Raw genomic sequence first — 25364 nt, 5'->3', positions numbered from 1 at the left:
CCTGGAATCCAAAATATAATTAAACCTTTCATTCTTGGCTGTATGCAGCACCGTGTTCCCTCAGAACAGGCAGCAGAATTGTACCGTGGCACAATGCCGGAGTAACAGAAAGCACGTAACAGGGAAAATGACACATATGATTTCATCTGGTACTACTACCTTACTAATCATCTGCAGCAAACCTGAACTTACAGTTCATCGGAGCTAAGACAAGTGTTTATTGGTGCCTGGATGCAGCTTGAGAAAAGTCCTCAGTTCTTTGATCATGGCAAGCTTTGTAGCACCCTGAAGGCATGTTTCACTCAGCTCAAGTATATCAGGGAGCATTTGTATCAAGAAACGAAGCACAGGTCATTTACCAGGTACCAATTACACTGGGTTCCAAGCCAGTCACTGACATATGTAGAGAAGAAAAACTTAGGACAAAGGAGAAAAGGGAAAGCACTCAAAACCCCCACAAACAAAGAAGAAAAAAAAAAGCCCCAAACTTAAGAAGTCTATGAATAAAGGTGCAAAGAGAAATAACAAAAAAGACCAAAAAACCCCAACCCCCAAACTACAAATATTACAGAACAGGACTATGCTAACATCATTTACTGTTACCTTCTATTTACTACTTGCAGCATTTAAATCAAATGCTTGCACTTAGTTCTTCCAGTTTAACAAAGCAGAGAACCTGCTGTCCATAAATATCAACACAGAGCCATATCTTATGAAAATGATCACTTCCTGACAGCCCAGGCTGCCTCTGCTGCCTAGCAATGAGTGACTTGGACACCACCTGACAGTTCAACCTTAGATAAATATTTCAAACATATCATGCAAGAGATTCACAGATCAATCCTCACCTCCAAGAAACCAGTGGCATGAGACAGAAAGCCATTTTGAACTGGTGCACCAGAGCAGAACACAACCAACAAATTTTGTTGGGTTTTCTGGGAAGGAGGAATGTGTTCTTTTAGTTTAACCTGTGCCATTGTAGAGTGATTAAAGATAAGACTCTGACCTGTGAACACCTCAACTCTAGTACACATCCTGGCACACAAATACGTGCAGTAAATTCTGGTTACTTTCCCTGTACAATGCTCTGACAGAGTTAACACTTTACATTGTTTACAAAACCACTGTGAAATGGCTTCATGAAAAAAATCCTTCATACAGCAGCATGCCAGACTTCTGAGGCTTCCTGAGATCCTCTTCCTTCCCTACACAAGTTTGGAACATACTGAAAAACAGGAGCCACAGACTAATATGCTCTCCATGTTTCTCATTAGGTTTGAAGCCCATGAAATAAACAAATGAATTGGCTTTTCAACACCACTTTGAGAAAGGGAACTTATTTACAGATTTGGAAAATGGATAACTTCACAGTTACATAATGTGAACCAGTCAGTAACAACTCTGCCAACAGAGAATTAAAGCTATTGGAACACTTTCCAGATATGATGGAATATGCTTTGCCCAAAATTTACCTTGGACCAATGCCTCTTTAGAGCTGAGTAATCAGAGCAAAACTATGCTCACCAAGACTGAAAATCAAGCTTTCATCCATGATGATAGGGGGAAAAAAAAAGAAAAAAGGCTCAGCCAGACATTTACTCACCTAAACAGAATCACAGAAATATCCAGGTTGGAAAAGAACCTCAGGATCACCAAGTCCAAGCTATAACCCTACTCTACAAGATTCACCTTAAACCATATTCCTAAGCACCACATCCAAATGTCCACTAAACACATTCAGGGTCAGTGACTCCACCACATCCCTGGACAGATCATTTCAGTGACTGACCACTCTCTCCATAAAAAACTTTTTCCTAATGTCCAATCTAAACCTCTCCAGTCTCAGCTTGAGGCCATTCCCCCTTGTTCTGTCTCTGATTGCCTGTGAGAAAAGACCAGCATCAGCCTCTCAGCAATGTCCCCTCAGTGTCCTCTTTTTTTCAAACTAAACAGCCCCAGCTCCCTCAGTAGTGGTTCTGGGAGTTATCTGCCCCCCATACACACAAAGAATTCACCCAGACTAGACTCAACTAGTTGGAAGTTAAGAAACAAAATTTGATATTTACATCTTAGCACAATATGCAAGCATATATTTACAACGTATCTCAAATATTTACATCTCTATACAAGTTAAAAGTAATACAGAAACACAATACCCCTCACAACAATCAGAGCATTCAGGAAGGGCTCCCAACAACATTTCCACCTCCTTTTCATCCCCTCCCACTCTCTCCCTTATTTCAGCATCTCTCTCTTACGAGCAAGGTGAGCTGGAGGAGATTGACAAAGGGTCAAGGAGGAAATGATTACTTGGGTTATGTGCAGGGTCAGGCAGAAGCAGTTAATATGGCAGAAGCTGGGGAGAGACACAGACTGCTTTATCTAGGTTTACGTCCTTGTTTTTGTACGTCTAAGCAAACCTATCAGTGGGATAGACATACTGTTTTCTTTTCACAGCCAATAACCTCATTTCTCTTATTAAAATACTCAAATTCGCTTCAAACCAGCACATCCTCATCAAATTTATTCTCTATCCCTTTCTTCAGCTTTGTTGCCCTTCTCTGGACCCACTCGAGCACCTCCACATCTCTCCTGCATTGCGGCGCCCAATAGTGAACACTGTACTTGAGGCGCGGCCTCACCAAAGCTGAGTACAAGGGGACAATCACCTCCCTACTTCTGCTGACCACAGCAATTTTAATACAAGCCAGGATGCCGTTGGCCTTCTTGGCCACCTGGGCACACTGCTGGCTCATATTTAGCTGCTTGTCTATTAGAATCCCCAGAACCCTTTCTGCCAGGCAGCCATACTTCCCCAGGCTGAATTTGGGTGGGTACTTGGTGGAATACATGATCAAAATTCAGGACAGAAAAGAATCATAGGCCTAGATAAGTCTGTAGACCAAAGCACTCTCATAATGGGTACTCTCATGTTGAATCTCAGGGCTTATCATACAATTTACAATGATGTCCATCTTGTTGATTATGCCCAGGGTAATGACTCCACCAATCTTGTCTCCATCAGTGCACACAGCATATGACTGTGAACTCTGCCACTAGAACTGAACACAGCCTTCTGCACATCAAATTTATCCCACTGAAAAGCTCACGTCAAAGAAGATGCAGCAAATGTGGACCTTGGCAGAAGGTAACAGTGAGGACACACCTACTTCCCAACTTGGTTAGGCTGCTCCTGAGCTATCATCTCACCATGATGCTGTGCATGTCATCACACTCAGAACTAGACTAGGAATCTCTGCCCTTCACTCCATTACACTACATAGGGAGATGTCACCATTGTCCAAAATAAAAATAGACACAGATATTTATACTGCATAAATTGGGGTATTGCACTGTCAATAACCATGGAATTATAACTTAACCAAAAAAAAAAAAAAAAAAAAAAAAAGTAAGAGAACTGAGGCTAATTATCTGTATTTAAACATGTGAAGATCTTACTGAGTCTACAAGGTTGAAATCTTGTTCCCTAATCAAGTGCATCAAAGGCATTCCCCAAGGCTCACAGCAAAACTGCAGAACATCCATGCAAATCATTTTGACTCAGGGAAGCCCCTGTAGTGCAGTGACTTTCCCTCTCCCCTTTGTCCTCCTACTACAGAGCACTGTGTTCCGAGAGGTGCACAGTTCTGTATCACCAGGCTTTGCAAATTCACAGAGATATTCTGAATGAGTTCCTTATTTTCATTCTGCTTTAATTATTCAGAGGGCCAGACTCTGCCCTGATTCACAACCTCTTGAGCATCATTGACTCCAGAGTGTAAATTGCATCAGATTTTGGCCATCATTTGGCAAGCACTATATAATTTAATGTTCTTCAACCTTCAGAATGATTGAAGGACTTAATTTACTAATAATTAACTGCAGGAAGCCTCTTTAAGGGGCAACAGGAAGTTTAGTTCTAGTTTAAGGGGCCAATATGTAATATATAAGTAGTTACATACAGGCCATACACTTTCAAACCTTTGTTCTCACTCTGATTTCGGTTCTTCCCTCTATTTAATACTGTCTCAAAAGCTATGCTGTGCAATTATACCTGCCATAAATTCTTAATATAACAGCTAATTGTGCAACCCTGACAGAATTCCAGTTTTCATACCTTTTAAAGCAACATTTTACTTACAATTTTTCTTACTTGTGTCAAGAAAGAGTATATATTTACATGTCACAATCATGATAAATGCACAGTAACTTGCAAAAAATGAGTTGTTGTACCCTTCTACTTCTCCCTTTGAAAGAGAAAAGATGCATAACATTATTCCCAGTAAGGAAAAAAAGGTCTCTGTGAGTAGCAGTCATGGCTTACTAGAAATTTGATTCAGAATCTCTGACCTCTACATTCATTTATTTTTTTTTACCAAAGAGAGAGAATCAAATAAAAAGATAAGGAAGACATTTACCATTTTGTGGAAGAATACCTTAACAAACATAGGCTGTTCTTCTAACAGACACTAATCAGCTGGCACAATCAGTGCCTGATATATTTTCTTTTACTCCCTAACAATAAGCACAATTTTGCTGTGCCCAATTCAAGAACAATTAATAGCACATAGCTGGATCTAGCAACCTACAGATCTAGCACTTAAGACAGCAAAAGGACTACCAATTCCAAACAGAGCTTGAAACTTATACAGACCTACTAAGACAACTGGGGTATGCAAAAACCTACACCTAAAAAATAAGTTATCTGAAACACAAGCTCTACAGAGTTGAATTTCAAGTTTGTGTGATCATTTGTTCAGTATTATATCGTTACTTCAATTTCTCAGGAATGAAAACACACCTGAGAAGTCTCCCTTAAAACAGAAAATACAAATCCTGCTGCTACTAGGTATCTTGGTATTGCATTTTGCTGCTCTACCAAGAGTAAAAGAAGGTATAGGCTTGAAAGCTGATCAAAGATCATGAGGAGTCTGAGTTATGCTGCAGAATCAAACACAGCAAAAACATTCATTTGATTTGAATTATGCTTCACATGGAATAAAATAGCAGATTAACACTTTTGGCTGAGATGGAGTTCATTTTGTTCATAACAGCTTGTGTGATGCTGTGCTTTTAACTAGTAGCCTAAGTAGTGCTGGTTACCCAGAGTGGTTTTACCTTTCACTTAACAGCACAATAGCTCTGCCCGATTCTGCCCCCTGCCCCTCCCACCAAGTAGACTGGGGGTGGATCAGAAGCTGAGAGGAGACACAGAGGGGACAGTTATTTCCAGATGACCAAAGAGATGTTCCATACCATATGATACTGTGCTCAGCACTATAAGTCATGGAAAGAAGGAAGGAATGGGATATTATGACATTTATCTTCCCAAGTAACTGTTCCATGTTATGAAGAGGAAATGGCTAAACATCAGCATGCTGATGGAAAGTAGTGAATCAATTTCTAATTTTGCACTGCCTGCACAGGTAGCTTTGCTTTTACTTATTCAACTGCCTTTACCTCAGCCCCACAATTCCCCATTCTGCTCAGGGAGTGCGAGCCAGCCGCTGTGTGGGACTAAGCTCTCTGCCCAGGTTAACCTACTCCAGGATGTCACAAGCCTTTCATTCAGTAACCCTTTACCACAAAACTCTTTTATGAAGCTACTCATAAATGTAAGAGTTTGGGGGTATAAAGGCACACAACTCTATAGGTAAGCTTCCTAGTTCTTTATTTTCTCATCAGAACTCAAGATTAAAGAAAATGGAAAAAACCCAGCACCTTACAGCTGTACCCCAAGTATTTGGAATGCTGTCAAAGTCATTCTGCTGTGGAGAAAGTGAAATATGGAGCTTTGAGAAAGCAGATTACATGCTGGATGGAGAGTTCAGGCTCATCACGTAAATGAACAATTCTTTAATTCCTCTGTGGAGGAATGGAAACAAATAGAAAATCCAAATTAACCTATATCATGGACAGATTCCAGACAAAGGAAAGCGCAGCAGCCATTTACACACCTGAGGAAAACACTTTTCCTCTGCTTGTCTATGTACAAGCACAATGTTCTTAAAAAGACTTTATTACATCCTGTTTCATAATCTTGTTAAGCAAACCATTAAATCTCTAACTATAATGCACAGAAACAGTCACTTATTTTCAGAATTCTTTTCAACTTAATCTTTGATCATTTGCACTCTAAAACTGATTGCATCATCCTGCAAATAACCATCATTCATACATCATTGTCATCCTTCCCTCTAGCATTTAAAACAAAGTATCCTGTTGTAGAACTGGAAATTTTGTGGCAAATACTTGACAGCTTTTTTCAATCTTTACAGTCAATTTAGTGACCAGTTGTATTTTATTTTGGAGTAAATGTCAGGATTGCTATCAGACTGAAGTTTGAGCTGAAGTTAGCAGGAACTGTTGAAGCTCACTATGCTAAAAAAGAAAACCTTTAACCAACCAGAAAAAAAAATACACAAAACCCCCAAAACAGAGCTGTAAAGAGGTGAAAAAGTCCCCCAAAATTAATTGCAATCGAAAGGCAGCCTTTGGGATGCAGCTGAAGATTATGTAGCCCACCATGGGCACAGTGAGAATTTAAAATTCTATTCATAAAGTTGTATTGTCCCAAATTCCTATTTTTTCATGTGGAACCATGAAAGAACAACCCTGCATAATCCTTTTGGTTCACTTGATCTCTTCCCACGGACACAAACAGGAAGAAGTTCTTCACAGAGAGAGTGATTTCCCATTGGAATGGGCTGCCCAGGGAGGTGGTGGAGGCACTGTCCCTGAGGGTCTTCAAGAAAAGACTGGATGAGGCACTTAGTGCCATGGTCTGGTTGATTGGATAGGGCAGGGTGATAGGTTGGACTGGATGATCTTGGAGGTCTCTTCCAACCTGGTTGATTCCATGATCACCTTATTTGGTGCCTGGGTCCTGACTTTCTTACTTTTCAATACAGAAGATTCCCATTCATGGTCATTTCTGTGTCCCATCACAAAAAAACTAATGAAAATAGGCTTTGCCAAACTGTAACCAAACCAGTACCTCAGCTGTGGCAGAGTTCTATGCAAAAACTAAGATATTGTTTGAAAAATATTTTTTCATACTCAGATAAGCTTTATTGTAACAGAGCCAAATAGGAAAGTGATCACAACCTTGCTGAAGTCCTTTGAAAAGTTAGTATTTGAAACACAAGAAATAGAGGTAACTCCACCTTACACATACGTTTGGCCTCATCTTATTTATCAGTGTTCTCTAGTGAGGAAGCAGTTACTGTGAGTATTCAAGCACATTGTCTTTTCACACTGATTTAGCTAAAATATCTCTTATGTCTTCAAGTAAAATAATAATGTAACTTCACAGAGTTATGCTTATGCATGTGCACATAGTGGTCCTTCCACAATATACCATGTTCAGATGATGGAAGAGAAAAATCTATTTTACCTTCACAAACTACTTAGAATTGCATTCTTGCTGTATATTTTCTTAGCATTTTTACACAGCACAAAACCAAAACTAATTTGTTAAATGTATTACCTAAAAGTGATTGTTTCCATGTCCAAAATTCTAAATGAATTACATAATCATGCTGTCTCCCAAGGAATTCACCTTACTCTAATAACGCAATGTGGATTAGACTTACTGCTAGCCAAACACCACTGCATCCCGGCAAGCTCCAGTCCCACCTGCAGCATGACTTGAGAAAAATCAGCCTCTGCAGCTCAGTGTAGTAGTGTTTCAGCACTGCACATCAGTTCAGGACTACCCTAATCTGCTGATGGAAACGTTCAAGAGAATTGCTAGATATTAGACAATCTGCTATGGTTTTAATTTAGTAAAGAGAAGCTTCCCTGAGGAAGTAAGAAAAATCATATCAGTCAGTCTCTCACAACTATATCCAAAGGGCTGGGCACTTTCTGGGGTGTGTGTGTGCACATGATTTTTCCTCCTCCTTAATTTCTAAGTCTTGGAGCATATTGAGGTGGAAGCAATAGCTGAAGCTTTGCACGTAGTTTAGGAATTTACACCATTATTGCAGCTTAAATGAATTCTGCTCTGCCTTAATACACTAATCAACTCATTTATATGGTGAAATAAAAAAAACAGGTATGATATTTGACGCATCTTACGGCACACATCAACCTAGAAAACAGGTGGTACTGGAGCTTTACCCTAACAGGGTTTTCCCAGGCTGCATCCAATTGCTGCTGCAATTCCTGAGTGTTTTGTTTCAAGGCTTAGCGATAGCACTTAAGGACAGCAGGATTCTCAGCTCCAAAGAGATGAGAGAGACCAAGGCTAAAATAGTTAATGACATTTTTAAGCAGTGTAAATCTCCACCTACTACCTATATACCTTCTGTGAGCACCGCAGTCAGAAAATAAATATTCAGACCACCAGAATTTGAAACACACCAATTCTGATGCAGTTGGGATTGGTTTTTATTCATTTACTGCTACTTGACTCTGATTTTATTTATAGGTCTAGGGTTTTTTAATAATATCCAAATTATTTTCCAACTGAGACTTGATATTGGTTGGCAAGCAGGCAGGTAAAGTATAGAATTAGGGATGACTTCTCTCCCTTAACTCCCTCTCAGATCTGTTACTGTTACTGTACTATTTCCCTGGGATCATTTTATGTCAGAAAACAAAGTGAAACTGTCATTTCAAACATGTGGGGGGGGGAATCATGATAGGAATATGACATACTGTCTTAGTTAAGCACTTTCAAATAGATTTTGACACTTTCAGATTGATTTTTTCATAAATGTTTACATCTGATCAGGGTGATATCTGGGTTTGTGGAATGTCCAAGGCTAAAAACCTTACAACCTGAACAACAGAAGTGAAAATAAATGCCCTTTTTTTCTACCTCCACTCCTGAAAGAGTAAGTGTCTCCAAAGATGTTTAATATAAGGACAGAAAAGATTATAAAACACTCACCTTCAGAATTCTAAAGTTCATAGAATAAGAAATGCTGAAATATCCTTTACTTCACGTCAAAAGCTTGGCTCAGCAGAGAAGGATTAAGTGACTAATGCTAGCTTCTCTGTATAACCAAAGAATAGCATCAACAGTTTTTCTTCATACGATGGATATGCTGATCCACAGAATATCCAGAACTAAATTTACAAATGTAAAATTGATGTAATGTTTTGGTTTCCCAAGTGGTAAAAACAATCCCACAGATAAAAATGCAGTCTAAATATTGCTTTAGTTACAAGCAGAACAAACTGTGCTGAACTTGACTGTAAAGGTGATGTTTTGCTGAAAATCTAGGTCATGAAATAACTACAATTGAAAAAAGAGAAAAGTCTCAGCAGAAAAAGATAAAGCTGTTATGGCTGATAAGAATGTTTAATTTCTAATAAGGTGTTATTAGTATCGTAGAAAAAAACACCTTGAAAGGAATGATTTTTATTTTGATAATGTCACTTGCTATGTCCACATAGCAAATATTCCCCAATAGTCATTTGCTAAAGCTATGCAATTTGGGCATAAATAAATGCATTATATTGTAAAAGCTGAGATAGTGTCTGTCTGTCCACCTACCTTAGAATTCATTCACTTATTGCTTATTCAATATAAAGCCTGCTTCTACGATTTGGCACATCTTTATTCAGAAAGATGGGCTGATTGCTGACAACTTTGATGCAATAAAGACTGCTGCAGCATTACTGGAAGAAAGTCATTTGATAAATGTATATTTTCCATTTTGCTTAAAAGGAATCTATTATAAGTGCAGCTGCTTTCCGAATGAAATTAATGCCGAAGTGAAGCTTCGTATTACAAAGTAAAATGGGACTCGCTCTCTAATATTAGACTGAAAGGCATTGTAATGCAGCAGGAGGATTGAACTTTGACTCCTTCAAGAACATTGATTCATATAATAAAAAGGGGAAAAAAGGCTTTAAAAATGCTAACATCCTCTTTTCAAAGCTTAGCAAAGCTGCTGTCCAGAAAACAGAATAGCAAATACAGGTTGCGTGCATCTCCAAAGAAGACAGCCCCTAAGGAATACCACCAGGAATCCACCTAGCAAGATTATTTTGAAGTTTTTGAAAGATAGTGAAATGTAAAACTGAGAGAAGGACCTCTCATACTTTTGCCAGTGATATACATTGCTTATCTCAATGGAGTTTAACAAATCTATGTCCAGTTGGATTACAGCTGAGAGTGACTCCGTGATCTAGTTTAGTGGTCATGGGAATTGGGTTATGGTTGGACTTGATGATCTTAAAGGTCTTTTCCAGCCTTAATGTTTCTATGACCACATCCTCTTTCATGCAAGTTTCACTAATGTGATTTTTCCCCCCAAGTTTTAACCAAAACATTGTTTCATTAATGTAATAAAAGCCTTGTAACCAGTCTTCCTTTCTGCTAAAAAGGAGGCAGGAAAAAATTATCACCTGTTTCAGAGATAGATTTCATACTTCCAAATGCTACATGGAGATTTGAGGTTCCCATTTCACCTAAAGAAACACACTCTAAATGTCAAACTGATATCTGGATTTGGGCTCAGATTTTAAACCCTCATCACAGGCAGAGATAAGAGGCGTTGTTTCAATGGCAGCATATGAAAAAAAGTCTATTTTTTGCCAGCACTGTTTGCAAGCACTTCCTCCTTATCATGCTTTTTCTTTTGAAACATTAAGGTAAGATGATCTGGATCATTTTATCTGTCTCAATACTAACATTTAGTCCAACTGTTGTATTCCAGCACTTTCTTCTCTGCTGTCACTTGCCTTAGCTTTTCCTTCTTAAGCCTTCACAAATAGAAGCAGTTTGCTCTAACACAATTTCTCATTTATTAACATTTTAAATTTAAGCACTCTAGACACGCTTTTGCTTCTGTGAATTATTACTTTTTGTTCTGTAAAGTATTTTGGAAGTAGGGTAAAGCCTTTTTAAAAAAAGAGTACTCAATAATTTCTCCTTCTTTTGGAAGAGGAGAGCTGTCTTACATATCATCAAACGGTCCCTTCACAATAGACTTGTTTGTAAGATCACAACTCCCAGTGCAGCCACCTCTTTCCAAATGTTATCCTTTGTTTCCCTGCTTTCTTTGTGTTTGGACTCGCGATAGTCTGTACTTTCCTGCTGGATAGCTGGCTAACTCATTTCTAATATTTAAACGTTTTAGGTTTGCTCTCATCATGACCCTAATACAGTGCATTTGCACTACACTCAAAGGAGATGAATAGCAAGCCTACCAGATAAATGGCCACAGACTCACAGCCTTCAAGAGACTTATTCACTGGAGTAACAGTATTAGCCCGCAAGGGCACTTTCAAAAGCTTTTCATGTCTTTCTACATTCCTGCTTCCAATCTCTGTCATTACTGGGTGATGTTGCTGGTTTAGGGCTTTTGGTCACTGCCAGCTTGGAAAAGATTCATATTTATGACCTTGAACTGAAAAGCTTCCTATTGCACTTCAGCCACTAGCACTGTTCCTTCCATTTCACTACTCACATAGCATACAAACTCATTTCCCTTCCTTTTCACCTTAATCACTCTGTGCTCTTACATTTTGGTCCTTGTAGATGCCAAAAAATACAAGGAAGCCACCAAGACTGCAGAAAATATAAGGCTACTGTTGTAGTCAGTGACTGTAATGGCCCTGTATTCTGTGATGTACAAACCGAAATGCTGTTCAGTGTATTTGTCTCTGCTGGATAACTCAAGTTTAACAAAATCCCATCCACCTATTTCCTGTGTAACTTGGTGTTTGTGTGTGTGTGATTTGTTAGCAAGAAGGCCCAGAAAGATGTGAGGCTGGAGACACAGACAGGATAAAGAGGGCTTAGGTTCTGGGCTTGAATTCTATGTGGACTTATGGTCCAGAGGAGAGCTTAAGACACCTGAGGAAGGGTGAGCTTCAATAAAGCTGCAGCAGCTGGCAAGCAGGAAAAGACTAGAAATATGAGAAAAGCCAGGCTGGAGATGGAGTGGCCAAGAATCAGGGGATCGGTTCTGCATCCTTTTATAGCCAAGCCTTGATGGCTTTGCAAATATGAATGTGACTGTGAACCAAGATGGAGAGAATTCATAAATACATATTTTTATGGGTACACACACAGACTAACTATTGAACTTCCTAAGGACTGTTCATGTAACGTGACAGGTGCCACTGCAGGCAATGCTCTGTGTTGTCTGTGTATGCCAGCCAGTAAATGCTCTCTGTGTCGATCTGCATATATGCATCAATCAGCACACACAGACCACTGCCAATACCACAACCTGCAAATGGGAACAGCAGAAAACAGGGAAAGAGACATTCAGGCTGCCCTAAGAGCCTCAGCCATTTTATATCTTCCCTCCACATGTAGATAGTTCCCATATAACACCCTAGCAAAATCCCTGGTATATGCCTAACTGCCTTTTACTGCTCCTTAGACCAAAAATATCCTATTACATACTTATAATGTTTAACTCATTCAAATGAGTGGGTTTGTCCACCCATGTGCACTGATACAGGTAAGGACACTTGGCTAAAAGAGCTGTACCTAGCCTGCAAAGGACGACAAGGAACTGGAGAGGACAAAAAGAAAAAACACCAACCAAGTGGACTGCAGTACCTACTACAGCAAGAAAGATGTGGGCAGCCCTGTAACCTTTGTGGTAGTAGTTCTTCAGATACTGAGATAGAGATAATTTCCCCTGCTTCTTCTAAACATGATAATATGAGAGAGTAGAACAATTAAAAAAATGTTTTTTAGGTAAGATGTTTATTCCTGCTGAAGAGATTTAATGAAAAGGGGCCCACAAATTCCCTGTCCATGTAAACATCATTACTGTATTTCTATTCTACCTTAGTATGACCAAGTTAACCTGTTCCCTTTGTCTATCCTATGACAGCACATCAGATTATGTAAATACAAAGCATTTAAAAAATGTTCCAAGAGTAAAATATGTGGTTAAGTTTTCCAAATTACATTCTTCCAGCTCCTCTTCCATTTTGAGCCAACAGTTATGATGCAAATAAGACATTACTGTTCATAGTTTACAAATTCCCAAACATCATTACTGTATTCTGTACAAGACAAAATGAAAAAGAAGAAAAAAAAAAAAAAAAAAAAAAGTGGAGGAAAGAGCAGCAGCAGTGCAGAAAATGAAAATACCCTGCGGGAGCTGTTCTGATACGAACTTAGCTGGACAGCTGCTGCTGTTTTCTTGCAGCTTTTTTGGGGGGCAGCCTCTCTAGGGAGTGGACATAAAAACTACTTGGCTCAAAAAATAACGAATAAATAGATTTAGAAATGCCTTTTTTCCTGTGCTTAGAAAACACTTGAAGAAGATGTGAAGTACAGAGTAATACGACCAAGAACAAAAAAAAAAAAATGACAACACAGCAGCTGTATAGCTTCTTTGACATGAGGAAAGCAGCATCTGTAGAGGAAAAAAAGCTGTGTGCCCAAATGTGGGCACAGATGTTCACACACAATTTCAGGGCTCAGAAAAGTAGTTGGTTTGGCAGCTTTGTAAGTTCAGTAAAAACATATGTAATAAGAGTGAAAAGTATCTCTGCAATTCTCCTCTGTGACAGGCTCATCTTTAAAACTGCCACCAAAACTAATCCTTTTTGGCTTTTCACTTTGAAACTGGCAAGAAGGACGAGGAGTGTGTGATGGTGGGAGCTCTGCAAAGGTGTGCACACACCTGTGGAAGCCAGAGGGGACTCAGAGCTATTCCATAAGAGTTACGAAAGCGCCGGCACCTTGTAATCCTTTTATGACTCTCCCAGTCTGGATTGAATTTGAATAATCAGCCCACAGGCAAAGGACTGTTGGTTTCATTCCTCTTACTCTAAGTCTGATTATGTGGCTACACAATATCAATTTCTTTTTATTTTTTTTAAAGGCTCAGAAAGTGACAGACCCAAAGTTTCTTGGATTTTTGTTTGCTTTTAAGATAAATGTCCCCCTAGAAGAATTCTAAACCTAATTCTATTTTTATTGCAAGTTTGGATAATGATGCTTGAAAGAAAATAAACATCTTTCATTAGCTAAAAATCTTTGCCTTTCGCTATGCTGTCATGCTAATGCAATGCCATTCTGTACTTCAGTGTCAATAATACATGTTCAAAGTAAACACAAAATTGTATCTTCAAAATGCTACTAAAACACGAAGAAATATGATGCATTCTTAGTGTAAAGCAACTAAAAGCTGTCTCAAAATTGATCTTTAAAGGTATTAGTGAGAACATGAAATTGTTCTCAGCCTGCTGCTAGTATGTAGCTTCCCTTTCCACAAATGTACCAAGAAAATATATTGTTAATCCAGTAGTCAGATGGATCACCCTCCCCTTCACACTTGAGAAAAACATCATGAAGAAGAGTGGCTCATCTGGTAGCCCCTATACATTGGAAGACATTGAGTTGATTATGCTTGGGTTTTGTTTTTTTCTTTTCCTTTGGTAAGGATTAGTTTATTTATTTACTGAACATAAATGCACAAATTAATTTAGCCACTGTGTTATCAGCACTTTGCATTAATGACTTAAGTTTCAATTTCTAGAATAGCTCCAGAGACCAAATCTAAATGACTGGATTAGTCAAAGGACAAATCCACACACGTATGGATTTTTAATAGCTTTTATACTTAGATAGCCCCTGGCTCCTGAAAAGACTGTGATAGTTTTGGCATTTCTGTGCTGCAGCATTGCTACTCCCGAGCCTCAGCTGACTGTGGGGCAGCTCCATGCTGCAGGGCAGACACCTGCTAGTGGCCTCAGGTCACACAACGAGCAGAGAGAGAAATGAGAAGGCAGTCCAGAAATGCTCATGTTTAACCTTACTCCTGTCACTTCTCTTTCTTATTTTTTAATTCTCTTTGATGATAAGCAGTACATCTCATGTGCTGGCTGCCCACAAAAGAGTCCAAAGAGCAGTATGAAACCACAGGATGCAACTGTATGGTTAGTGAAGACCATGAGCTCTGTAACTCTTACTGGAGATGCTCTTGTGTGTTACTAAGAGCTATGTGAGTACAGTAACAGTGAGAAAGGGAGGCTGTTGTGCATGTGCCATGTGCCATGTGCCAAAGTCAGCAAGCAACAGGAAAGAGAAGAACCAAATTCTGCAGTCTTTGCTAACTTCTATTTATATAAAAAAAAAGTTTAAAAAATTATAGCTTATTTCTAAGCTATTGATGAATAGGATTTCATTAATCCCATGTATTTTACACTAAATGATCCACAGAGAAATCCAGGGACAGCAATAGCGGCAGACAGAACACTTGGGAGGCACAAAGTTACCTATTAGAACTGGTTCAGACATTTATCTTATGGAGCCCTTTCCACAAAAGAAATGAGCCTTCCACAATCTGTCCTGAAACCGAAGGTGAAGTGGGAGATGCGTGCGAGCTGCTCCCGTGATAACCATGCTATGAACACGCACAGCGAATTAGCTAACAGAAGAAAATCTTTCCTGAGAGCCTTAAGAAGTGTGATTACAGCGTCAAACGTACCTGGCTAGGTAATTACGCTGTTGTGCAGTAAATGCTTTAGCACTTGGAGACGCAGGATCAGCTGCTAATGCTGCAAGCCTCTCCCGTCGGCACACTGTGGCGATTGCCTTACTGAAACTCTGAGCAGAACCAGATTGCAAAAGGATTTATTGTGTTTGTGGCAAGATGTAACTGAAACTGATGGAGAGTTTCCTCATGCCGGGACAGTGCCCTCTGAAGAAGCTGCAAGGCTAGTTTGAGGTGTTTGATGGGTAAGCTACATATCCTTACTTCTGTTTATTTATTTCATCTGCTAAGCTTCTCAATCTGCATTTTCATGAGTTCTCAGTAAAATGATGGAATCCAAATGGAAATAATCTATCTGGCTAACAAGGGTGCACCAACCAGCTAATTGTATCATCTAGCAGAATACAAATGAGCAGGAAATAGCTTTGAGCTACAGCACAATTCAAAGTGCAACAACGAAGGCAGGAAAATAAAGAGTTAGAGCCCATCAGTTATTGTGGTAAAGTCTGGGCAGCAAGAACCAACAAGAGTAGGCAACACACTAATCCCTCAGAACACCTCCTGGCAGGTTAGCCTCCCTGTAATATTTTGTTAACAAATCACAATGATGTTAATAATATTGTGAAAACAAAAAAGGTACGTTTAGATAATGCAACATAGTTACATAATCTGCTTTTGACAACGGTAATTAAAGGGTGATATTCCCATTTTCAACAATCACATTCTATTACTTACATCTATTCTGCAATAGTTGTTTTCTTTTTTCTCTCCTGTAAAATGATTTTCAGCTTAAAAAAAATTAAGCAGATTCATGTAGTCTGAAAAGGTCAGAGAGACTGAATTTGAATGCTCTTATTTTTTTATACTGTTGACCTACAGGGTTAAGATAAAAGTCAGTCTCCATGATGATATTCATAGATGACTTTTTAAAGGTAACTTTGTTCACAGTGAGAGAAAGATACAATAGTTTGACTACAAACTCCAGGAGCGAAGAATGAGGACAAATATCTCCCCCGGGAAAGCGGGCCAAATCCAAAGTCCACTGAATTAATTAGCATCAGCATTAGCTTTGCCTAAGGAGCTAAAGCCTCTCCATTTTGGTTGGTTTTTTGTTTGTTTATTTTGCTTTTGTTTGCCAAGTTGCATATCACAATATGTAGGCTAGCGTCCAAAGCCAAGTTTAGTCATCTTTGGTAGGTAATCCATTCACCTATCTAACTCTTAGAAGGAAAATAAAACACAGCAACACATTCATAGTGATGGTACATTCTCATATTTGATGTCATGGACTTCAATTCAGCTGTTACTACTTCTAAGGCAAAATAAAATACTCCCTTGCAGCAGTTTGAAACAGGTGAATATTTGTAGATTATTTTTACTGTTAGCAGAAATGTTGTACTTGCAATTTAAAAGTAATTAACTTAATCCAGGTTTCAATGAAACTGAAGTATCAGCCATCTGAATAATTTGCATTAGCAACTTCAAAAGTGTTTAAATTATAAAGATGTGAAACAGAAACTGCTCATACAACATGACAGCTGACCAACAACTCACTTGTAATTGGGTAAAATGACAATGCAAGGTGCCATGCCAGTGGAGTGGAGATCAGCCAACAGAGCCACAGTGTTACAGCTGCCACTGTCACATCCTGTAACTCCTTTCCGTGTGATTGTTTCCTACCTGCTATAAGAAACCTGCTCATAAAATGCTATAACTTCATCCAGCAGCAAAACATACAGTGATTAAAAAAATCAAGTGCGAGGACCAACTATTATATATCAAAATATCTTCTCCTGCATCTGGTAATATTGATCCACTATCTCTGCAAGAGTCCCAGGAAACTGTACTCCTCCTTTTATCAGCTGGATTTCTGGGCACACGAGAAATTAAATCCTGTGCTCTCTGCCTGTTTGAAATTCTTCACTAAGGGTTAGGTGACCATGAAGCACTGTGCTTTGTACAAGCAGGACCTGCTAACTGGTGTCTTAGCCAAGCCACCTGCATCCTTCTCACTGCATTGAAAAGGCTGCTTGCATAGGGAGCACTTCTCTTGCTGGACTCCAACATTCTGACTTAACTGTCAGAATGGAGGAGAAGGAAAAGTGAATATGGAGCACCTTCAAGTGATTGATGACAATGTTCAGTGCATTTTGGGACAGCTCATTAGACACTATAAAAAGGGGCCCTCACAATGTACATTAAAGAAGCTGAGGGGAGCACATTCTCAGTAAGTTTCAGATCCCAACTCAAAGGCACCACGCCAGCTTTCTAACAATGGAGTAAGGCCAGTGTGGAACACTTCAGAAGTATTTACACGAATAAGGTTTTCAACTATGTATCAGGAATGATCAATGAGGAAAAAAAGAGAAGCTTCTTTACTGATGTTACAGACCAGAAAGATGAGACTGCACAATATGATAAAAATAAAATCAACCTTCGAAGTCAGAAGATGATAACTTCTGTAACAGTCATCCCTGGCATCCCTGCCTGTTTTTCATGATTTCTCTTTTGATACACAGTGAACTTTCAGGTGATACAGGAGATGTCTGGGTCTGTTACTAGATCTAGTTTAACAAAAGACCTGATTTCTCCAACTAGCATTTCCAATGATAAATCATATTTATCATAATTTTTCACCAGTAGCCCACAAGAAGAATTGAGGTAATCATAAGAATTTTATTGCTCTCAGTATTTAGGTGTACATACACATTTGTGAGGAAGTCCTGTTGAGAATAATTCTTTGTTAAGAATACAAATGTAACTAAACCTTGTGGCTGTACTCTGTTTATAACTTCAACAGTTCCACAGAACTGAAATCAGGATAACAAAAATCCAAATGACATCCAATGTGCAGCTAGAGAGGTGCTAAACATTACCAAGACAATTTCTGAAATCTAAATAGATATTTTTCATGATCAGGTACTCCCTTATAAACTGCACTTTAAGATGCTGACAGTAAGTCTCACCTACTTCTTCCCATCTGCATGTTTTAGTGAAATGAGAGAGGTGTCAGGACAATAGCAATTCTGGAGCATTCCCCCTTTGCAGCATGTCTGAACGCAGAAGACACTTCCACCTCTAAAGCCTACTCTGTCAAACTAATTGTTACAACTTCTAGCTCTTCCAATATATTTACATTTCCATCAGCACTCACTTCTCTGTCAGGAACAGTAAAGTGTCATACTTGGAGATAGTTCAGTGGAGCTGAAGTAAAGCAGGCCTGCGAGCTCTACAAATCAATCTCCATATATAAGTTGCTTCGTGCTTTTAAGAAACCCTTTCCCCAGAACTGACTTCTCCCTAGTATGATAGTCCTGACAATTCTGAACTATCCATTACTTCCTCTAGGCAAAAATTTGTCAAAATCACCTGAGAATTACAGGTTGTACACCTTTTAATCCTTTTCTGCTTGGTGATGCCAAGACTAAGTGCTTTTAAGAGAACTGAAATACAGGGGTTTAAATCCACTGAGTGCATTAGAACAGACAAGGGGGCTGCTGTTACAGCGCAGCACTCATCACCAGTGTGACTCCTTCCATTGCACCCAAAGGCCATTGCTTACAAAGTACAAGAATATAAAGCACAGGATTCCAAAATTCTTCTAAGATTGGATGATGACCAAAGGTAGCTTGCTGACTTAAGGGCTAATCAAACATCACAAATATTTGGTATGCCTCTGAATCACCAGGGACCTAAGAAGAAATGAATGCTGATGGATATCAGGGCTTCATTTGTGTCACAAAATGATATGTTTCAGATAACACAATGGTAACTTCATCTGCTTTGATAGCATACAATAGTAAAGGGAAAATGGCTCAAAAACCTAAGTCATGGATGTACCTAGAAGAAACTTCAGCATTACAAGTGTTTACAGGAGACACAAAGGAGTCTGTACTATGAAGCAGGATTTGAGCAATACAGCAGAATCCAAAATTTTTCTTTCTGGTTTTATTCTCAATGAAGTTGGTATGATCAGCACTTCTAAGAACATAGTTTGCTCCTCTATCTCAGCTGTACCTGCAACAACTTGGATATGAAATAAAGAATAAGACTCTTAAAGAGCTCAAAACTCACAAAGCAGCCACTTGAAAACTGAGGTTGTCTCAGCTTCCGAATCATGACAGAACAGAACCATTCTGTTTTCTTCTGTTTAATTACTCAAAAACTGTTTGCCCTTTCTGAGTTATTACCTTAAAGTTACCACTTTCCCAGTGAAAGACTGATTTCATCCTTAGAAGTTTCACAAGAGTATTCAGCCAAATCCATCTCCTCATATACTCATCTGTCTATCAGCTATGTCAACTCCAACAACCTTCAAGTCCAGTCTTACTCTCCTGGTCTGCAGTTCTATGTCTGTATATCTTCTGACTTCCAAGAAACAAAGCCAGTACAGATTACCCAACAGATGGGAAGTCAGCAAAAAAAGGGAAAGGTTAAAAAAAGAGGGAAATAAGTTTTCATGTGAAAATAAATATGCAGTAGGTCAGTTGTCAAGTAGGTATTTTCTTGTGTTAGAAAGACATGTTAAGATCATTTCAGATGAAGAACATACATTCATTTTGTGAGGACTTGCTTCAAGATTGTAGTTCTGAAACTGTTTTGTCAGACAAGTGATTGAAAACTTAGCTACACAGCATTTGGTCTTGAAAGCTACCCCCATCTACAGCACACTTCCTTGGAAAATGCATGAACTAAGCACCAACACAGCAAGTGTTCTCATTTCCCTTAGATTTGCATACAGATGGCAGTTTTTCAGAGAGAAAATTATCAGCTGCTAATACATTGTCAAAGTTCAAACCATTTATGTTTAGTACAAACATTTGTAATAAAGTTGCACTGCTGTACTGAAAATACTTAAGTAGACAATGGATATTTCTCATCCACTTAGTAGTTCCGTCAAGTATTGGGAATGGAATTTCACAGCCTGGGCACTCTGGTGGATTTCAACAAGCATCCGTTTCAATTGAACTGCTGCTCATTCAGCATGGATCCCCACTGACAAGCTACACCAAAAAAAGGACAATACTAGTATCATTCTCATTTCAAAGTTAGAGCAGCTGTTTTTTCTATGAAGTTTGTGATTTTTAACTGTCAAAAATATCCTGACAAATGCAAAGTACCATTTCGCTTACCACTCTAATTGAGCAATCTGTATTTGTTCTAACAGGTAAGTCTACAGTAGACTTTTGTGGAAAATTTCTTCAGTCTCTGTGTAATTTTCCCTGTGTTCAGATTTCTTTACAAAGCAAATGCACTGAGAAATTTGTTCTTTGAAGGCACGCTACAACAGTTTCCAATAATCTATTCTTTTCTTATGTTGTCAGAACACTCCCTGCATCTTCTGCGTAAAGCAGAGAAAGCCTTATGGCAGTTACAAAGATCCTCACTGATCTATGCAAAAATAACTTCTCCACTCATCCTAGAAAGCACAAACCCATCTCTTCTTAAGAGATTATGATCAGTGCTATACCCATGTGTGCACAGATACAGCTGGACTAGCTACAATGCATAATCTAAGCCTTGTAGCAGATCATTGTGACTCAATATTGCAGCATCTGTTTATGGAACTCAAGACAAAAGAAACAGGCAAAATATGTATACTGAAAAGTATTTCCAGGAACTACCTACACTTTGCCACACTGCATTTCTCCAGCAACCGAGTTCAATTTGATGTTATGTTTTCAGTAATTTAACTCTATGATTTGAAAGGATCTATCAAAAGGTGAACAGCTACTGTTTCAGAACATGGATCTTGAAAAACATTGCTTAGGTTTTGTTGAAATAAAATGATCAGTGTCCTTCATGTGTACTGATGGCTTACAGCATTTCTATAGTCTTTGGTCAAATCCTGAGCACCGAGTCTCAACACAATGTCCAGTGGAGTCAGTTTTAATTTTGATTATGGGAATTTTCACTGCTCTTGGTTGTCTTCTGAAATTCAGCCATACTTCCTGAGTTCAGAAGCCCCTTTTTATCTTCTGACTCCAACAATATGGCTTTGAAGATCTCCCCAGCATTTTTTTTCCATCAGCTCAGCTGAAGGACAAGCTCATCAAAGCTGTTGATGGTTGGAAAACTTCCTTTACAAACACATCTGCTGCTGCGCCTGGCACTGGATGAAAATTTCAAAAAAGCTCTGCTAAGACTGATGCCTAGCAACTTCTAGGAACTCGGTTCATTGTCACTTCTTACAACCACCCTGACACAAGATGCACTGCGCCATAAAGGACACCAGTCTCTCAACGCAGCAACCAGAAGATGGCTGCTATAAATAGCAACACTCTTTTCTCCCCTGTATACCACCTTAAGCATGCAAGAAGCCCTGGCATTTCCCTGAGTCAACCACCTGGTAATCTACTTTTACATCACAAAAGTCTGCATTTTGAGTGTCTTTTTTTTTCCTTTAGGGGTAGGGGTTTGCATTCTTGCAATACTCTTATTCAAATTTTATATATATATATATGTATATATATATATATATCTCCAAACCAGTTTGTTTTTTTTTTCCTTGTTTCTCTGGTTTTACTGTTGGCAATCTGGTAAAATGTGAGTTGTTAAAAAATGAAAGAATTTTTCCACAGAATGAAACAGCATTTCCCAAACTGTTGTTACTTCTTGCATTCAGGAAAGTGACAAAAACATTACTGCATTTTTTTTTTTGTTCACAATGCATTTGTAACACTTCAGAAACCCTGATACAAGTTTAAGTCCAGCCCCCCCCCCCAAAAAAAAAAAACAACCAACCAACCACAACCTACTAAAAACATCATATAATGCTAATTGAAATCCCCTTCTGTTGAATTCCGTCCACTCTGGCCTTTGATGTTTCACACCAATTTCCATTATTTCATTTCAGCCCAAATGAGAACGGAATTTTGCCCTGTTGCTAGGTGCTCTTATGGCAAGTCTCTCTCTAGGCTGCCCATACAATCCTTTCAGGTATTGGAACAGGGCTTTAAGGTGCCCTCTCTCCAAGAGTCTTCTCTTCTCTATCCAACTTAGACATTCTGACCACCACAAACTCAGCAAAGTGTTTCCCTTTCTGGTAGTATAAATACTGCCTTGCTTCCCTTCTCGGTGATGCTCCGACAGACAAAACAGTAATCTATATGGAGGATCTTACAATGTGGTACCATGATTAGAACGTGAACATTCTGGTGCTATGACTGTTTTTGAGGAACAGATACATTTTCAGATAAAACTCTACTATTTATCTTGGTAGAACATTTAGCTTCAAACAATATTTTCCATGTAAACAGAAACATACCTTTGAAAGATACACTTAACTGTGATGAGTTTGAATTGACCCTGCTACTGAAGTCGGAGAAGTTCTACACAATTAATAGCACATCCCAGCCATTATTAATTCAAGATTTGCCATACACATTTGGGTTTAAAATTTAAATTAGAAATGCATATTCATACAGTCTGGTCTTTCAAATGTATACTCACATAATCTTGTTTACAAGAAAGCATGAGTGAGACCCTCTATGATGGATTATCAACATTAAGGAAAGGCTTAAATTATCTCAAGTCAAAGGGATACAAAAACCATATTTAAACGTTAACTGGATATCAAATAGAAATTGTAATTGATAGCTGGACTACACGTGCAATCCTGTTTCAAATTTATAGGACAAAGATCTTATAAGATCACAGAGTCTCTTTTCCTGCAGCCTCTTCAAGGCAAAAACTCTGCTTTACTGTTTCTGTACAGCCCTTGGTTAGATTTTGACTTCTGCATTGTTATTATAACAAATAATAGCAAAACAGAGAGGAAGTAATAAGTCAAAAATAAAGTCTCCTAATAGAACCATTTATTGACTCCATTAATAGTCTAAATGCTTCAAGGTTTTATATTACAAATTGTGCAGCACAGAGATCTCCACACACCCTAATTAACAGCAATCACACACACTAATAGTATAACCTACTGCTTAAGTAAATGAACATCCTTGCCCCCTGCTGCCTTGGAGGGGCTGATAGGCATGCGCTTTATTGACAAAGCAAGCTCATTTACAGAGTGATTGTCCAAGAGGGAACGGCTGTTTATTTGTAGAGTTTTTCCCATTGAACTCGGGGGCAAACAACGCGCTTAAATTGTTAATTAAAATATCAACAGCTAAATGTAAATACTATGGCCTCTGCAAGTACAGTGACACATGTTTGTTTATTTATTTAGAGAGAAATACTCCTGGCAGTCTCCTCTTTTAAAGAAATGTTGTAAATCAAACAATGCTACTACCAATGGGAAACAAATGGAGTCTTCTTCAGTCCTTATTTTTCTAGTAATCACTGTCAGTGGTTATACACCTTAAAGAGGCCAGAGACTCACAAACCCATACAGAGTTGAACACCACTTCACAGTTCGAAGGTAGCTTACTTAAAAAAAAAAAAAAAAGAAAAAAGAAAAGAAACAGAAAAAAAAAAAGGCAATTTGCTTCTGGCATAAATAAAGACTGAATCAAAAGTGATGGTGTAAATTTTTGTGGAGTTTTTAACATACAAAGTAAAGGCTTGAATTTCTGAACCTTTTTTCCCTATCTTATTAGGATTATCATCAAGCAAGATCAAATAATACTTGAATGGTCAAAGCATCAACCCCCTTCACCTCACCCTGCAAAATAAATGAGTTCATGCTTCAGAAATCATGTTGCTTTAGGAAAGAAATCCATTCTCATTACCTAACTTTTTGTAACTATTTCTAGACAACAAAGCTCCACAAGCCACAGCCATATCTGGGTAGGTTTGATATTTAACGCAAGTTACTGCTCTATGAAGTAAAGATCAACTTCACAACTTGAATTTGCATCTGGTAACTCATTTGTACAGTCTCACAATACTATTATTATATGTAATAAATTAAATGATGATAAGTTTTGTGCATGTGAAAAGAGAGCTGCAAGTCAAACAATTTTTCCTCAACAGGTTAGGGAGTCTTTTGAGGACGTGCTAGATTTGCCAGCTCTTTAGTACTTAACAGATAAAATGAACTCCATTTTGAAGACGATTGCATGAGTAATGGTGAGTGACATCTGAATAATAAACAAGTCTGCATTGTAATTGAATCACTCTGCAGACAGAAGTGGAGTTCCAAGATTTGCACACTTAAGGAAAAGAAAAATAAAGAGTATTTTTTTTCAATCATAAACTTTATTAATCACTTGTCAGAGATGCAACCACAGCAGCCATTAATCATTCACATATAAGAACACTCCTGTTGGTTTGCTAGCCCAGGTATAAATTATCATGTCAAAGATTAACCCATTTTGTTTCATTAATACTTGGTTTTATTTCCTTCCACCCCTTTTTTTCTCTTATAGAAAAGGCTTGAATTGTCTTTTGGACAACTGGAGTCTGAATGATTAATCATAGTGACAGAGGCTTGACCACAGGGTCAACAAACAATGAATAAAAACATAAGACATGGGTTCATTCCAGGTTACACTCATGTTTCATCTCAGAAGTGAGAGAACAGCAGGCTCCTTTCTTCAGAAATTACTGCCTAATAGTCAGAAGGCAACCTTAACACGAGGCATGTGTGGTTACTTCCCCACAAAAAATCCCAGAGCCATTTGTTATAGACTTGCTGTGTAGGCCACCCAATCTGGTGGAACAACACACTTCAGCAATTTCAAAGCACAGCTAAGTGCTGACGTCTCCGGGGCTTTGACTACTGCAAACAAAGCCAGCAAGCAAGCTACAGAAGCTTTCCCTGAAGTGTGATACAGGATCATAAATACAGTGTGGTGGCTATTAAGCTTATAAGTTGTAGTCAGAAGAGCTTATAATCAAAAGTCCTCAGGGTTGAACTGCTACAAATCGAAGAAATGTGAAAGAAAACAAAATGTGTAGAATTGGACGTTACTGATTGTATAATTTAGAGACTTATGAAGACTTCCAGCAATTCCTAGTCAAAAAACCCAGGGTGTA

The 25364-nt window shown here is 38.6% G+C and overlaps 1 protein-coding gene across 35 annotated transcripts in view; it reads right to left on the bottom strand.

The window, feature by feature from the left end:
* The window catches only part of TENM2 (teneurin transmembrane protein 2), a 1869083-nt gene that overhangs the window by 859944 nt on the left and 983775 nt on the right, over positions 1 to 25364 (bottom strand). For 2 of the 35 annotated variants that reach the window (XM_064161557.1, XM_064161572.1), the window contains one exon: positions 16167 to 16219. The exons of the other annotated variants lie outside the window; for them this stretch is intronic. The gene's annotated coding sequence lies outside the window, so the exon portion shown is untranslated. The remainder of the gene's footprint in view (positions 1 to 16166; positions 16220 to 25364) is intronic. 35 annotated transcript variants of the gene reach the window in all.

The sequence above is a fragment of the Pogoniulus pusillus genome, chromosome 22 (genome assembly GCF_015220805.1).
Source record: "Pogoniulus pusillus isolate bPogPus1 chromosome 22, bPogPus1.pri, whole genome shotgun sequence".
Classification (NCBI taxonomy): Eukaryota; Metazoa; Chordata; class Aves; order Piciformes; family Lybiidae; genus Pogoniulus; species Pogoniulus pusillus.
This window is presented reverse-complemented; position numbering and strand designations above follow the sequence as displayed.